The sequence below is a fragment of the Acipenser ruthenus genome, chromosome 28 (genome assembly GCF_902713425.1).
Source record: "Acipenser ruthenus chromosome 28, fAciRut3.2 maternal haplotype, whole genome shotgun sequence".
NCBI lineage: Eukaryota > Metazoa > Chordata > Actinopteri > Acipenseriformes > Acipenseridae > Acipenser > Acipenser ruthenus.
The window spans coordinates 9,290,740-9,307,839 of record NC_081216.1 but is presented as its reverse complement, the minus strand read 5'-3'; the positions used below and the strand labels follow the sequence as shown (position 1 = coordinate 9,307,839).

The 17,100-nt window shown below is 43.0% G+C and overlaps 1 protein-coding gene across 2 annotated transcripts in view; it reads right to left on the bottom strand.

Annotated features, from left to right (window-relative positions):
- The window catches only part of LOC117434751 (gap junction gamma-1 protein), a 38,606-nt gene extending 22,222 nt beyond the window's left edge, over positions 1–16,384 (bottom strand). The window contains exon 1 of one of the 2 annotated variants that reach the window (XM_034057391.3): positions 15,858–16,384. The gene's annotated coding sequence lies outside the window, so the exon portion shown is untranslated. The remainder of the gene's footprint in view (positions 1–15,857) is intronic. The other variant, XM_034057392.3, reaches the window with a different exon arrangement.
- Between the last annotated feature and the right edge of the window lie 716 nt (positions 16,385–17,100).

Here is a 17,100-nt window from a genome sequence, read left to right as displayed (position 1 = left end):
GAAGCGGAACATTTGTTTAAAATCAATCTGACATGAATCGTTTTCAAAGTAAATCAAATCAAATCTTAATCCAACACGCAAGAATCCCAAACCGAGTTTTTATTCCAAATCAACCCGACATGAAAAGTTTGACATGAAAAGTTCAACAGATCCTCAATTTTTGTTGTTGTTGTTGTTGTTTTTTTTTCTTTAATCAATTTTGCTTTGCCGCATGGTTGCTGAACAAACCAAAAAACAGAGTGCTTTTTGACAACCTGTATTCACGACAGAGATATGCTGCATTACTGCTTTTTTCAAACAATCAATATAGTTTCCAGCTCTGTTGCAACATAAAATGATTTTTGCTTTGGAGGCAGTTACACAGAGCAAGCTTTTTATCAAGACAAAAGAGTTGACTTCACTGCGGAGGTGGCATCCCGTGCGTACAGACCGGGATGTTGACAGTGTGTGTTTAGATTATCTTTTTTTTATTTATTTTTTTAATTTGGGGTCCAGGGGCCAGGTTCGTTATAATGAAGGGCGTTATAGCGAGGGTGTACTGTATCTCAATGCCTTGTAAAACACTGTGATTGAATACTGTATGTAAAATCACATTTGCACTAAAGGGTTAATTGATTAACCTATTAAAATGAGGACTGACAGTCCATGCTTTTCATGCCATAGCTGGAGGAAGAGGAAGAAGATGTGATCAGAGGAAGGTCGTAGCCTCCTGACCGCTCTCTTTCAATCCTCGGCAGCCACACTTACAACAGCCAAACTGACAAAAGGCACACGGCCCAGGCAGACTGCAGCCTGCTGAGGTTTCTGGGGACCGCCACTCTCTGGGGTACGAGTCACTACTGCTTTGGAGAGGACAAGAGAAGAGGAGGGCGTGGAAGAGGTGGCTTGCGTCAAGCCAAACCAGAGAAGAGGAGGGCGTGGAAGAGGTGACTTGCGTCAAGCCAAACCAGAGAAGAGGAAGGTGTGGAAGAGGTGGCTTGCGTCAAGCCAAACCAGAGAAGAGGAAGGCGTGGAAGAGGTGGCTTGTGTCAAGCCAAACCAGAGAAGAGGAAGGCGTGGAAGAGGTGGCTTGCGTCAAGCCAAACCAGAGAAGAGGAAGGGGTGGAAGAGGTGGCTTGTGTCAAGCCAAACCAGAGGAGGAGGGCGTGGAAGAGGTGGCTTGTGTCAAGCCAAACCAGAGAAGAGGAGGGCGTGGAAGAGGTGGCTTGTGTCAAGCCAAACCAGATAAGAGGAAGGGGTGGAAGAGGTGGCTTGTGTCAAGCCAAACCAGATAAGAGGAAGGGGTGGAAGAGGTGGCTTGTGTCAAGCCAAACCAGAGAAGAGGAAGGCGTGGAAGAGGTGGCTTGTGTCAAGCCAAACCAGATAAGAGGAAGGGGTGGAAGAGGTGGCTTGTGTCAAGCCAAACCAGAGAAGAGGAGAGCGTGGAAGAGGTGGCTTGCGTCAAACCAAACCAGCCTGGAATGAGAATCTTAGACCTGCTGGTTCACTGCTGGCTCGAGAAGTCCAGCGACACAGCCACTTTCTTTTTTGAGATAAATATATATATATATATATATATATATATATATATATATAGTTTTTGTTTCCCTTTTAATAAAAGTGTCCCACTAAACCCGCTCATTATAACTTTACCCAGCGCAAAACAATATAACCAAGGAGGCAAATTGCTTATCCCCTGTTCACACTTGTATCGGAACGATACTGGTAAAATGTATTTTGATTTATAATATACCGATACGATACCACTCTCTGTCCTAACTCACTTTTCAACACCAGTACAAGAGCGATACTGTTGCGATACAGCTGTCCACGATTAAGCTGGTTTATATCAGGGACGCAGCCACGGGTGGGCATTGCCCACCCAGTTAGCACACAGGCCCACCCACATCTGCGCCAATGTGAATGCCAAGTTTAAGTACATTTATAATAAAAAAAAAATGTAACTGTGCACCCCGAAGGCGGGAGCTCAAGTTCAGAACAAATAGCCTATTTTAAAAAATGTCGATGGCTTTAGCCAATCAAAGCAAAGTAGTCATTGTGATCCAATTTTTGGGTGGGATCTTCCTCCGACACAACGAATCATGTGCAAGCTACGTTTGATTGACAGCTTGTGAGGCAGCTGGCGCAGATCTGTTCAAAGTGCAGACGTTTCCATATTTCAACTGTATTTTAAATGTGCAGTTTTTTAAGCAAACTGGCAGACTAATTATTACCACTGCGGCAGTCAACGTGGCAAAACAAATGAGTCAAGTTGTTTAAAAAGACAACGGACAGATAATGAAGTCACAAAACCTGACATATCACCCTCTTCTTACTTCAGCAGTGGCTGAAATGGCAACATGTGAACATAAATGTCAGAAGAGAAAATGACCAAATGGACTGGATGATTCGTTGCTTCTTCTTTGGGAAAGTCAACCAGGGATCACTCTAACGAAGATTAATTGAGAACAACGTGGAATCATATTTTAGATTTAGAACTTCGCGAATTGAAAAGCCGCTTTCAAAATGCCACATTTGTTTCATGTAAGGCACGTATGCATGCATCCAATCCCCAGCAAAGACCGGCGACTTTGCACAGCCAGGAACCTGCACTCCAGACTGTATGACTCGGTGACCCCGACATTTAACAATTATAACCCAAGTGAAAACTCTTTAAATGGCTCGAGCCAGCCACTTAAAATGTTTACTCTTTCCAATAAATAAATAAATAAATAAATAAATAAATAAATCTGTTCTCACTTTAAAAAGAAAGTCCCACAATGTTTACAAAATACATAAAAAGCAAATAAATTGCAAGCCAGGTGTTGAAGGAACGTCTCCTCCTTTGCCAAGCCCGTTCTTGGTCAGACTCCAACCACAGCTGGTACAGCCACGAGAATAACTCAGAACGTTCCACACAGCTCAACTTTATGAATCACGTAAAACATAATGGGTCTGTTGTCCTGCCTGGATCAGTAACGAGAAGAGCAAGCCTGGCACTGGACCTCAGAGAACGTGGAAAAAAAACAAAACTACAAAACCCACACACAGAGAAGAAGCGCTGCCAATGAGACCTGGCAGCGGCTTTAAAACACTGAAGAGCCCAAACGCTGTGCAACACATGAGTTTGTATTTAATCCATAGTGAGCAGCAGGGATTTGTATGAATGTGTCTCGCCCTTCTCCTGCCAGCGAGATCATTGAACCCCCTCTCTCTGCTCCGCTTTGGCAGTGCGCAGTGATAAGGCTCTGGTCTCCTCCAATGAGATTGAACCCCCTCTCTCCACTCCGCTCTGGCTGTGTGCAGTGATAAAGGCTCTGGTCTCCTCCACTGAGATTGAACCCCCTCTCTCCGCTCCGCTCTGGCAGTACTTTTTTTTAAATTTAGTAAATCGCCAATTATTTTATTATTTTCTCCCAATTTGGCATATCTAATTATTTTTAGGCTTAGCTCACCACTAGCACCCCTGCGCTGAATCGGGAGGGCGAAGACGAACACACGCTGTCCTCCGAAGCATACTCAAGTAGCACTGTCGCTGCCCCCTCCTCCCCTCCAGGCTTGTTCACTAATAAACGCCCAACAGTGCTCAATTTAGAAGCACTAAAAGAAACTAAATACATTCAATGAAAGATGTCTTCGCATCGAAAAACCCCTTAATTGAAGCTTCTGGCTAGCAAAACATTGTCAGTGCAGGGAGGGTGAGAGCACAGCAAGACTCAGGAAAGCTGCCCCCCGAAGGAAGGGAAGCTCGACTCTGTGCAATCCCACGCTGGGTAACTCCGGCGTTGCCCTGGCACTGTGGCAGAAGCAGCAGCCGGTCGTCAGAGCTCAGTTCTGTGCAGAGAAAATCAATCTTCTTGCAATACTTACGTTTTAGTTTCTTTGATTACATTATGTTAAATTATATATATATATAATCTTAAAATTCGAGGTGACGCAAAACTCTTGGCCATGACTGTCCATCAGGGAGGAGAACCCAAGGTGGAGCTGGATTCTGAAAATGATTCTTTTTTTGTCCTCTGAATTCCTTTGTGAATATGAGGAAGCGGTCAGGACTCTGCCTACTGTGGTGACAGGAGAGGAGAGACACACACCGTGTACGGCCTGTAACGGAGTCTGTGTGCTCTTCACCACACCAAACCAGGAGCAGCGCGGCACACACACAAGAGATAGGACTCACTGGGCACTGAGCCATGCTTAGGGCCGTGCTGTTTCAGCAGTCACTGGATCTCAGGTAAAGGGGACCAAAACTATGTTGTTATAATCAAGGTGTTATCCTCAGTGTTCACACAGTAGTTAGTGTACGGTGTCAGACTATTTATTTCACACTCGATATTCCTTCAATGTCTATGCCATGCTGAATTCCATGCTGTACACGCGCAGTCACAAACAGGAAGGCTGTTCCGTGTCAGAAAGACCACGCTGCCTCCCCCCCTCCTCACTGCATCTGGAGGAAATCCTGCCCGCTCAGCCCCGACTCGCAGCGAGAATCACGGGGTCCTCCAGAGCCAGGCACTGCAAATTCACAGACCTGGTTGGCTCTCCGGTTGGTTTACATTCCCTAGGGTCGTTTCAGTGTCCTCTCTCTCTGAGGAGCCTGGTTCTGTCCTCGTGAGCTGATGTGGACCACAAGATTAAAACAAAGCCAAGACATGCGTACAGTATGCATCAATTAAAGGTTAAATATATAAATACATTTGTATAATAAAGGCTACTTTTAAAAAAGTGTTTGAAGCAACTTAAATAATTAAAAAAAGTTATGAATACAAGGGGCTCCCGAGTGGCGCATCCAGTAAAGGCGCTCCGCGTGGAGTGCAGGATGCGCCCTATAGTCTGGATGTCGCCGGTTCGAGTCCAGGCTATTCCTTTGCCGACCGAGGACGGGAGCTCCCAGGGGGCGGCGCTCTGCTCACCGCGCACCAGCGACCCCTGTAGTCTGGCCGGGCGCCTGCGAGCTTGCCTGTAAGCTGCCCAGGGCTGCGTTGTTCTCCGATGCTGTAGCTCTGGGTGGCTGCATGGTGAGTCTGCAGTGTGAAAAGAAGCGGTCGGCTGACGGCACACGCTTCGGAGGACAGTGTGTGCTCGTCTTCGCCCCTCCCGAGTCAGCGCAGGGGTGGTAGCGGTGGGCTAAGCCTAAATATAATTGGACATTCTAAATTGGGAGAAAACAATAAAAATAATTGGCGACCACTAAATTAAAAAAATAAAAAAAGTTAAGAATACAATACAAATGTATTTTTAAATAGCGCCCTTCACGGCATGGCATCCCAGAGCTCTGTACAAAGTTAAAAACAAGAGAGCTCATATGAACAATACACGCCACTTACAACCAATTATATGAAAGCACATTAAAAAAAGTATGTTGTCAACCGGAACACAGTAGGAATATACAGAGTTAGCAGTTCTTGGAGATAGGATGAAGGACCTTATAAGTTATTACGGCAACTTGAAAAATCACTGAACGCGGGCGGAGTGACGTTTTGTGTTTCTGAAGGCAGCAGAATGAGATGCGGCAAGAAGGAACCCCCCCACCCCCACAACAAAACCATCTTTTTGTTGTATTGACAACGATCACGGCCTTATAAGGCAGCAACCTTGTATGAAGCGGTTTTCAAAGGCACACTCGTGTGTAATGGCATGGTTTTATGGTGGCGGGACAATGCTGTGTACAGCCCCTGTCCCACAGTGAGGGATCCATTAGTTTCTTTCAGAGTCAGTTTGAAGGAAAGCAGGGCTGCCGTCCAGCTCTGCTCTACAAACACCATCACTCTCTGTCTGGAAAGTTTCCATGGGAGTCGACACCAGCGCCCCGCTGTAATGCTTCCCTGTTGCACGAGGATACATTACCCTTACAGTAACAACAGCTCACAAAACACGTCTACATCTACTCCCTCAACAGGTCTCAAACGTGCAGTTTTGAAAGAAACACATGTTAATCGCAGGCTGGTCAGCTGCCAGAGTCTCTCGGTTGACTGCCACTCTTCGGCACTACATATCTTCGGTCCCAGGTGATCCTGTATAAAAGACGCACACAGTAAAGAGCACTTCACTACTAGAGAAGAAAATGCATCACTGAAAACCCAGCAACTATCGGAAAAGCAGCGACTGGTTACTGGGAAGAAGAGCAAAATCGTCAAGCTTCTGGGAGTCTGAATTCTGGAAAAGGAAAGAAGCGGAAGAAATTGAGACTGTTTCAAATGTTTTTAGATTTCTTTTTTTTTTAATAAAATAGATTGCTCACAAAGACTCTGACAAGAACTCAAACTCAGAAAGAAAGCAGAGTTATTCTGGATTCCAGTCAGAGAATGATCCAGAGCAGAACTCGATCCCACAGTAAGAACTGCCTCTCATACGGTACTTCAGGCTTGCTAGTGCGATGGAGCACTGCCTCACCCCTCCGTAGCGCACAGACAGTAGTGCGGCTGGGAGCTGAAGTGTGTCACGTTCACGTGGGTACAGTAATACTGTAAACAATGCCAAGGATTATTTCACTGAATGATTTCAATCTGCGACAAACACATATCATTCTGTCCAGCCTCCAGTTAACCCCAACAGGAAAATATCTATCTATCTACAGAAAAATCTGCTTGCCCCCTCACCGTCCCACAAAACACATGCACAAACAGAATATCACTTTTAGGATTTTGCTTTTATTAAAGAATGAATGAGTGATTAATAATAATTTTTGCTTCATGAAGTCAAATAAAGACAACGTAATTCATTCAAAAAAAAACTGAGCCATCTAAAAAAACAAAAATAATAATTCAACTAAAAAGATTCAAACTACGTCAGACTTTCAGGTAGGTGATCACTAAATTACACTTAAGGAGACATTTCTGAAGAAAAATGAATTTGAGTACATTTTAAAAAACGTATTTTTTACATTCAAACTAGGTAATCGTAGGGTATATTTCACCAGAGAGAAAACGTTGTTCTCTTAATAATCTTCAGATTCTGTTTAGAAAAGTATAACACGGTATACTGTCGGTGGATATTTGTCCTGATATACAAGTCGAAAGTCACGTTATGTCAGTCACACCTCCGGAGCGGAAGGGTTGAAGGATTGGTTTCTGAACTACATTACCCAGAAGAACGGCGATGACGCTTGTTTAAAATGTTTTGGTTTCCTGTATGGCCATTGGATAAAGCGACATCATTTAGTTTTGTGGGCGTTTCAGTGGGATTCTCGCGTCAGAATTCAGAGAAGGTAGCAGTTCAGTTTACAATGCTAGGAAGTCATTTCAAAATTGTATTTAAAATAATTAAGTTAATCTATAGCTTTACAAACCTACTGCCAAACACCCGGTTAAGTAGCATTTAAAAAAATAAATCCATTGCTAAACCGTTACATATAAAATAGTTAAGGTTTTTGTAATTTTTATTATGTTAAATATTCATCCTAGAGCTGCGAATCAAACTTTACTGGGCTCGTCCTGCAGATAAAGTCAATGTAATAGTACTGCTGTATTGATTTAAATACGTTTGTTACTGTGTGTGACTGAGGGTTTGTGAATTAAAAGGATGTGTGTATTTGTGTACTCTGGATATATTTTTGCTCCAAGGTTTAGTTGCGCTTTTTTCATTTTCATTTGTATGAAGTAGTTTTCCGACGTGCAAAGTATAACGGTAAAACTCAAACGTGAATGCCAGACTCAACCTGCTCCTTATGACGCTGTTTCTGATTGGTTAAAAACATTCATACTGTAGCGGTTGAAACAAACTAGCGAGTGCAATTCATACTGTAGAGACTGATTCAAACTAGCGAGTGCAATTCATACTGTAGACTGATTCAAACTAGCGAGTGCAATTCATAAGAAACAGCATCGACCTGATTAACCCTGTGATGCCCATTTCTGTACCACATACGATACATGCTTGCTTAGCCAGCCTCACAAGCCAGAATTTTTCATATGCAGAATATTAAGTGTTGCTAGACACAGGAAAAAATTCAATAAAGCTTTTCTCTTTTCTCATTTCAGAATTGCTTGGGCATCGTCTTGTTAGCCCTCTGCTCCTGCAGCGCTCTGCGCAGCCTGGTCAGGTACCCAGCAGGCAATGCCACAGTGTACAGCTCGGGCCAAAAGCTCAGCATCACCTAGGATTTTAGGGTTGAGACATCTTTTTTTTTTTTTTTATGAACGTAATTTAGATATTTTATTTAACATCATGCAATCAAAGAAACTACATTGCAAAAGTCTACCAGAAGCCATAATGTAGTACAGAATTTCATGTTAGATTTCAAAATGTCACAATTTACAATTTTTGTCAGTTTTACCTTTAGGTATATGGAAAGCTACAAAGTGGTGTGCAATTCAATGTGTTAACGTAACATTATTCCGCAGGTTTCATTCGACTGCATGAAGCACACTGAGTTAATTCTACAGGGTGATGAAAAGCTGGAGATGCAGATGCTCAGCAATGAGCCGCCCTCTTGTTCTGTCCTGGCTGACTGGACTCTGGGAACCCAGGTCCCCCTCGTCTCCCATGGAGGGAATGTTCAGTATTCACCCAGGGCAGAGAAACACAGCATTCGAATGCTTACAAAGACAACAGTCAGGCAAAGCAAGTCTCCCAGAACACTGCTGAGAGAGAGAGAGAGAGATGTATATTGCCATGTATGTGCTTTGGCAACACAATTATTGTTATTGTCATGCCAGTAAAGCCAATTTGAATTGAGAGAGAGAGAGAGAGAGAGAGAGAGAGAGAAAAGACATCGTCCCGTGAGATTTCTGGACCAGTTTCATATAAAAACATTAAAAAAATATATTTAAACTAATAAAAAATTAAAACCACACTAGAAAGCTGCTGATGAATAAAACACTATTGTAGCTGCTATAGGTGTACAGCTATGGCCACATCACATACTACAGTTCAAAACATTGACTGAGAATCATGCATAAAAACAGTCTGGCAACACTGCAGCTCTGTTTCAAGTAGAGCCAGCGATGCACAGGACTGCATCAGAGCGGTCTGTGGGGTTTGACGGTGTTCCATGCAAACCAATGCAAATATAGCAGCCATAGTGAACTGTGACAATACTGAACAACTTGACCGAGACAATGACAGAACAGAATACAACTGAGAAGGACATTTCAAGCCGTATCTGCCAGCTTCTGGGTTCAATGATACAACAGTCATATTGCAGTAGGTCAGAAGTCAGTGAGTCACAATATTTTCCTGAGGGCTTTCATGAAAGATCCTGCAAACATGAAGAAGTCTGTAAGGAAATGGTACAGATTTCTGAGATGTGATGTGCTGGAACTGTGCCAGCAGATTGCCTTACTGCTATGAGCAACGCCTACAAGAACAGCAAGCCACTGGATTGAACTTGTGGGGAACTTACTGTTTGCAACCCAAAGGAAAGACCCCTTCTTTTAAAGCATGTAGTGATTTATATAAATCCACAAACGTTCTTAAAACGGAGGATTTTATATATATATATATATATATATATATATATAACCTTTAATCTTTGTGAATTGTCTAAAAAAAATAATGATAATAGAAATCATTTGAATGCTCTCTGCTTTTTCAGGACCTCCTGTGAAGTGACTGCAGTAACACCCTTCCGTCAAACAGGAAATGCATGAGGAATAACAAGCATGTCATTCAACCCCAGAATCAGAGCCAGCGCTGACATGGGAAAGCGGATCACCACCACCTGCATACACTGTATGCACGTGTGACCAACACAAAGGTGCCTCCAGACAGCTGACTCGGATTCTCTCAATCATTTCTACTGAAGAATGTCCTGTTCAAGTTTCATCAGAATTCAGTAAGTGCAGCTTCTCTAGACATACAGAAAAAACTCCATAGCTAAAGAGTGTCCAGCACTGTCCATACCATGAGATAAAGAGTGTCCAGTACTGTCAATATCATGAGATAAAGAGTGTCCACTACTGTCCATACCATGAGATAAAGAGTGTCCAGTACTGTCCATACCATGAAATAAAGAGTGTTCACTACTGTCCATTATTATTATTATTATTTATTTCTTAGCAGACGCCCTTATCCAGGGCGACTTACAATCGTAAGCAAATACATTTCAAGTGTCCATACCATGAGATAAAGAGTGTCCTGTTCAAGTTTCATCAGCACTGGGTGAGCCATTCTAGGTGAGTGCATGGCATGACAGGCACATTCTGATGACACAATCGTAGCATGTGCTAAAGAAGATCCTCAGCACAGTTAATCCCCGTTGCCCAGGCAACACTACATCCCTCTGTTTTTCTGGGGATGCCCTTTGCCAGCAGGGATAATAAAGCACTCTGTGTCACAGAACCTCTGCACTATGCACAATGATGCCTCCTAATGAGGCTGTGTGGTCCAGTGGTTAAAGAAACGGGCTTGTAACCAGGAGATACCCGGTTCAAATCCCACCTCATTGTGTGACCCTGAGCAAGTCACTTAACCTCCTTGTGCTCCGTCTTTCAGGTGAGACGTTGTTGTAAGTGACTCTGCAGCTGATGCATAGTTCACACACCCTAGTCTCTGTAAGTCGTCTTGGATAAAGGCATCTGCTAAATAAACAAATAACAATAGAAGCTGCACCAGGCCTGAGTTTAGGTACATCATTGAAATGACCTGGCTGTTCATTAATAGTTGTTCATGCAGCTTTAGGAAACAAACCATTTATTTAACAAGGGACCTGATTGCTCAGACTCCTCATCATTATTACTGCTGGTTCTGAACCCAGCGCTAGCGGGAGATTCTTACTCTGTGGTAGGGAGTAAATATCTGTGGTGCTCAGGCAATGACTGCAGTGCAATACTATATTCCAGCGACAACTAGAGAAACAGAGAAAGTGCAAACACAGTCAGACTAGTCAATAGTGTATGTCCACACTCACACACACCCAGAGAGACAGACAAACACTCCCACACAGACAGACACACTCCCAGACAGAGCAGGGCTTGAATTTCATTTCTGTCTGCTGGGGGGATTTTCCCCCTCTGCTGCACCCAATGGGGGGGACTCCGAAATTTTAGGGGGGGATGGCAAAAGAAAAGGCACTTTTGCATATAAAAAACGATATATATTTTACTGCATCATCATTCACAATGGTGTTGCTTTAAAATAAGCTGTTTCCAGGAGACCTAACAGCTGTTCATCACTGTGAGACAGAGCACTCTCCATTGCTTTTGTCATTGCCTGACGTGAAGTTGTTTCATGCAGCAGAAGAAAAAGGTGCTTTTCTTTTAAACGATCACTCCATTTCTTTTTTTCTTTTATTTAACTCTTTACACTCAGCCCTATTTCCGCCTGTTTTTCACTGTTTTCATTTATATATGTTTAACTACTGGATAGTTTGTACTTCATGCATGTAACATATCAAATGAAAGGCCACAAAACTTCCATTCATATTATGTAAGTTGCAACAGGATCAGGCATACTATATGTGGTAGAGATGAGAATATATGTGGAAAAAAAAAAGTGCCCGAGTCATATGTGCATAACCTTCGGTGCACTGGCGCCCCAAAATGAATGGGGCTGAGTTTTAAGAGTTAAAGCGAAAGTCACTGCTTGCAAAACAACACCTGTTTACTTACTGCAGTGTACTGAGTTTCTATAATCCTTAAGATAGTGGCCGAGAATCACGTACGAGAGAATAAAGTCTTGCGGCACTTAAAATATCCAGCGCTACTTTTATTTATTTATTTATTTTAACTACTCAGAATGCGGCTCATTGTGCTTTCGTTACTGACACCCACTTCCTTATAGATTGTTGTAGAGTTTCAGGCTTTCTAAATTGGGTGAATAATACAGTAGCTTGGTGTCTTCAAATGTCTCTGCAGGATTTTCCCGCACTGAAAGTTGCAGATATGCGGGAGCATCTTGGAAAATGCGTGATTCCCGCAATCCTGCGATGAAATTCAAGCCCTGCAGAGACTCCCAGACACAGACACATACCCTGACAGACAGACAAACACTCCCACACACACACTCCCAGACAGACACACAGGCACACACACACAGACAGACACACAGGCACACACACAGACACACACACACAGTCCCAGACAGACACACACACACACTCCCAGACAGACAGACATACAGACACACACTCCTAGACAGACATACAGACACACACACACACACACACACTCCCAGACAGACACACACACACACACACACACACACACACACTCCCAGGCAGACACACAGGCACACACACACACACACACACACTCCCAGACAGACACACAGGCACACACACACACTCCCAGACAGACACACAGGCACAGTTGGTTTTCAAGCCCAGCTCCTGGTGGCATTTAACTATCTAGTTTTTTTTTCACCTAAATATTTAGTACATCTATAAAAGAAAAACAGGACTAACAATACAGAAGAGATTTCCATTGTGGTTTAAACAAATGTTTTCCTGTTGTTTTCAGCCTCCCTTCTCCTTCCCTGTGTCTGCACAGCCCAGTCTCTACTCTCTGTGTCTGCACAGCCCAGTCTCTACTCTGTGTCTGCACAGCACAGTCTCTACTCTCTGTGTCTGCACAGCCCAGTCTCTGCTCTCTGTGTCTGCACAGCACAGTCTCTGCTCTCTGTGTCTGCACAGCCCAGTCTCTGCTCTCTGTGTCTGCACAGCACAGTCTCTGCTCTCCCTGTGTCTGCACAGCCCAGTCTCTACTCTCTGTGTCTGCACAGCCCAGTCTCTGCTCTCTGTGTCTGCACAGCACAGTCTCTGCTCTCCCTGTGTCTGCACAGCCCAGTCTCTGCTCTCCCTGTGTCTGCACAGCACAGTCTCTGCTCTCCCTGTGTCTGCACAGCCCAGTCTCTGCTCTCCCTGTGTCTGCACAGCCTAGTCTCTGCTCTCCCTGTGTCTGCACAGCCCAGTCTCTGCTCTCTGTGTCTGCGCAGCCCAGTCTCTGCTCTCTGTGTCTGCACAGCACAGTCTCTGCTCTCCCTGTGTCTGCACAGCCCAGTCTCTGCTCTCCCTGTGTCTGCACAGCACAGTCTCTGCTCTCCCTGTGTCTGCACAGCCCAGTATCTGCTCTCTGTGTCTGCGCAGCCCAGTCTCTGCTCTCTGTCTCTGCTCTCCCTGTGTCTGCACAGCACAGTGTCTGCTCTCTGTGTCTGCACAGCCCAGTCTCTGCTCTCCCTGTCTCTGGGACCGGCACAGCTGACTTCAACACTTGAAATGAGATATATACCTCAGAGGTTCTATTCTGGTTAAATACATTTGAAATGTGAACTTATATGGATCCAGAAGCAAAATTCCAGCATCATAAAACTGTTAGCAAATGCTGTTCCATGAAAGGATTAATCATCCATAACTATTAAACATTATTACTGCTAAATTAAGAAATACTAAAAAATAACTTAATAAATATACTGACAATAGACCCCAAAACCCCCAAACCCCGCGAGGGTTAATACTGTGCGTGATGATGCTGTTCAGTGCAGTGACTGCTCTACATTAACGATGGAAGAGAAGCACAGGAAGAAAACAAATCCGCCTCTTTACATTTTAGATTTTACTGTGTGTTCTATACAAAATAATTATATGAAAGCTTTTAGCTTCATGGCTCCAACTCTCTGGAATCTCCCAGCTTGAGTGCGTGACACTCCCACCTTCGCTCGTTTTAAATCAACTCTCAAGACCCACCTGTTCTCTCTTGCTTTCCATGCTCTTTAAGCCTGATATCTGTTATTAGCTGTTGTCTAAATTGCTATTTCAGGTTTTTCACTCCATCGTATTCGTATGATCCTGTATGACACACGCATCCACAATGTTTAGAATTCACATCCTAGCCCTGTATTTAAAGTATTATGCCTGTATTTAATGTATTTGCATTGTTTTTTACTGTTTGTATTTAATGTACTATGCCCTGTATTTCACTGTATTTAATGTATCATGCATTGTTCCTCACTATCTTGTAAAGTGCTTTGTGATGGTGGTCCACTATGAAAGGCGCTATATAAAAATAAAGATTGATTGAAAGCAAAAAATATATTATTATTATTTATTTCTTAGCAGACGCCCTTACCCAGGGCGACTTACAATTGTTACAAGATATCATATTATTTTTTACATACAATTACCCATTTATACAGTTGGGTTTTTACTGGAGTAATCTAGGTAAAGTACCTTGCTCAAGGGTACAGCAGCAGCGTCCCCCACCTGGGACTGAACCCATGACCCTCCGGTTGAGAGTCCAGAGCCCTAACCACTCCTCCACACTGCTGCCCATATAGTAAAAAACTGAGTAGAAAATATATATATTTATACAACACATGCATCTTTAAAAAAGGGCAATTTTTTGTGTATGAAAGTAACAAATCCAAAAGGATTTGAATTATTTATTTACTCCTTTGAATGTATATATATATATTTTTTTTTAAACTAAAGGTTTCTGCTTCAAATACATTTGAGAGCGACTCGAGCATCACGAGGAGGAAACTGACCATTCAGATAACCCGATCCACCCGGTCAGTCCATTTTAAACCCTGTATCATGCCCCTCATTGCATCATCACTTGTACCTACAATTGTACTTCAGTACAATTAAAAAATCACTTTCCTATAAAGATCTGGTCAACTTGTTGTTTAATTAATTGTCACTGGAGTCCATATATGCCTCATTGTGCAATATATTTTTTATATATTATTGTATCTTACTCTGTTCAATAAAGAATATTCAAATAAAAAATAAATTATAACAAATAAAACATTCTGAAGTCAGCTGTTTGTTCTCTACACATCTAAATTAATCTTAAGGTTTGGAAATACTGTGCTTTTCCTTTTAGATAAAAAATTAAAAAGATTTCCAAACTACACTGGTGCAAGAGGGCAGCATATGTGCCCTATTGTGAAGCTGCCCGCGCGTGTGGCTAATCTGGGCCGGTTCAGTCCTCTGCCTGGGTCTCATTTTGCAGCGAATACCTGGCACTGCAACGTGACGCTCCGGGATGGACTGAGACGTGCATCACCATCGGATATTAATGCTGGACTCAAACGCTCTGAACCCAGCTAGCTCCCCGGCGAGGTCTCATCATGACAAGGCAGAGTAAGCGAAGCTGTAAGAAAGGACAGCTTTGTGTTCGTTAACTCGGCGCGGCTGCAATAAACTGCAGTTGCTCTTCACCGGGTTGCTGCGGCTGAAGTTGCACGCGAGATACACAAATTGCAGAAATATGCCTGGACGCGAAATACAGCAGCCAGCAAAACAGCATGAAACTGGATTTCAATTGAAGGGTGTTTTTTGCACCTTACCGGTTTCTTGTACCAAATCTGCACAGAGCACATCATGTATTAAAGTATACCGCACATTGCAACTTACTCGTTAATATAGGCTACCCCGTGCACTCGCATTTGCATGACCTAGCTCTGCGCCGTTAATAATTTGGCGCCATTTAAATGGAACGGGGTCTAGATTCTAACACTCGAGGGGATAAAACTGAACACAGATTCATCTTAACAAAAACAACAAGTAAACACAAAGTCATACACACGTTAAGTACAGTTTTAGCGGGTTCTTAATGAAAACGTTAAACTAAAAATAAGACGGTCCTTGTCTTCTTTAATTTGTTTATATATTTTAGATGGATCGTGTTAAGCGAACGAATCCTCTGGTTTTTAATCAACTAATACTGCTTTTGCCGCGTCGCTTGCTGTGTTTGTTGACAAATAAACTAATATTTATTTAGTTACAAAACTAGCAATTGTGTTAAAAAATACATCAGTTGTCAGTGTCGGTGTCTATAGACTATAGTATAGTGTCGTAATGGTTCTGCACGGCTACGAATCTTTCGTTTATTGTTTTATTTCGCAAACCCTTAAAAATGTAGTCAAAAGGTGGTAATACTTGTATTATTTAATAATGTTTATGTACCCACATTCCCCAAGAAAGTAAATATACTTACTCACAGCAGCGTTTACACTTCACAGTACTGTCTTTTTTCGTTTAAATCTGCTCAGCCTGTTTTAGTTTCAATAAGATCTGATGTTTTCTTCCAATTTTATAAACCATGAAACAAAACAAAAAAATATATATGATCTTCTCTCAGTGAATCACTAAGAGTTCGTTTTTATTATATATCCTCTTTCCGTTTCTCAGTCAAATTGACAATTTAAGGTCCCGAGCAACTCCATTGTAGTTGCGCCGATTCTTCTGAAATGCCTTCACATGTAATTAGTAATATACACTATATAAAAAAATAGGGTTTCTTTTTTAATTCTCCGTTCCAAAAACAGGCAGCTTACTCCTCTCCAAAAAAAAAAAAAAAAAAGCAGCCTTCTACTACTCCCCTTTTTCGGTGATTCCTCCTCCTTCTCAGTTCCAGACCTCGGACTCCTCCCGCTGTCTCGCCTGCCCATAAACTCTCCATCCTAAATACAAATAATGAAACGCTGTAAGCAGCTCCATATCACCCCCCGGCCCGGCTCACTGTAGTGATGACAGGCTCCGCGTGCTGAGGGGCTCAGTGAGGCAGAGGGGAGCCGTGCGCGCCCCCTCCCACCGAGCGCGCTCCCGTCACAGCTGTTCAAATGTAGCGTGAAGCAATTTTTATTATTATGCCTCGACCCCACAGTGTCTATAAAGAGCTGTTTTTCCATAAGCAATACTGAGCCGAGGTCAATATTAAATGAGTTTGCTTGTCTGACAAAATGTCAACTAAGCCTGCATTATTCTGTCATCAATTTCAATGGCAAAAGCATATATCCAATTGGAGAAGGCATCCTGTCAGTGATGGAAGTCAATGAATTGGATAGAGGAGTGAACTTGCCCAGACCGTCTGTGCCCATACCATTACTAATAGCACTGCCATGCACGTCAATGCAGATGTAATAACTATGACAATATACTTGATAAGACACTGCTGTGCACTGCAGGAAAGCGTGTCTTGACCATCCTGAGCAGAAATGATCTGATCAGCTTGATTGATTGCACGGGGCTCTGCTCTGTTTGGTTTTTTAAAGAACCCCGCTGGTCTGATACTACCAGTGAAATACCCAGTGAAGCCGGGGCAGCGAAACGCAGTCCAAGAGACCACACCTGTAATAAATGCACATTTGCAGAAAGGTCGCTGTTGATGAAATGTAAAGGGTGTGGTGGACGTTGCTTCATAACAGAAGGGGTTGGTTTAATATTGTATGAAATGAAGC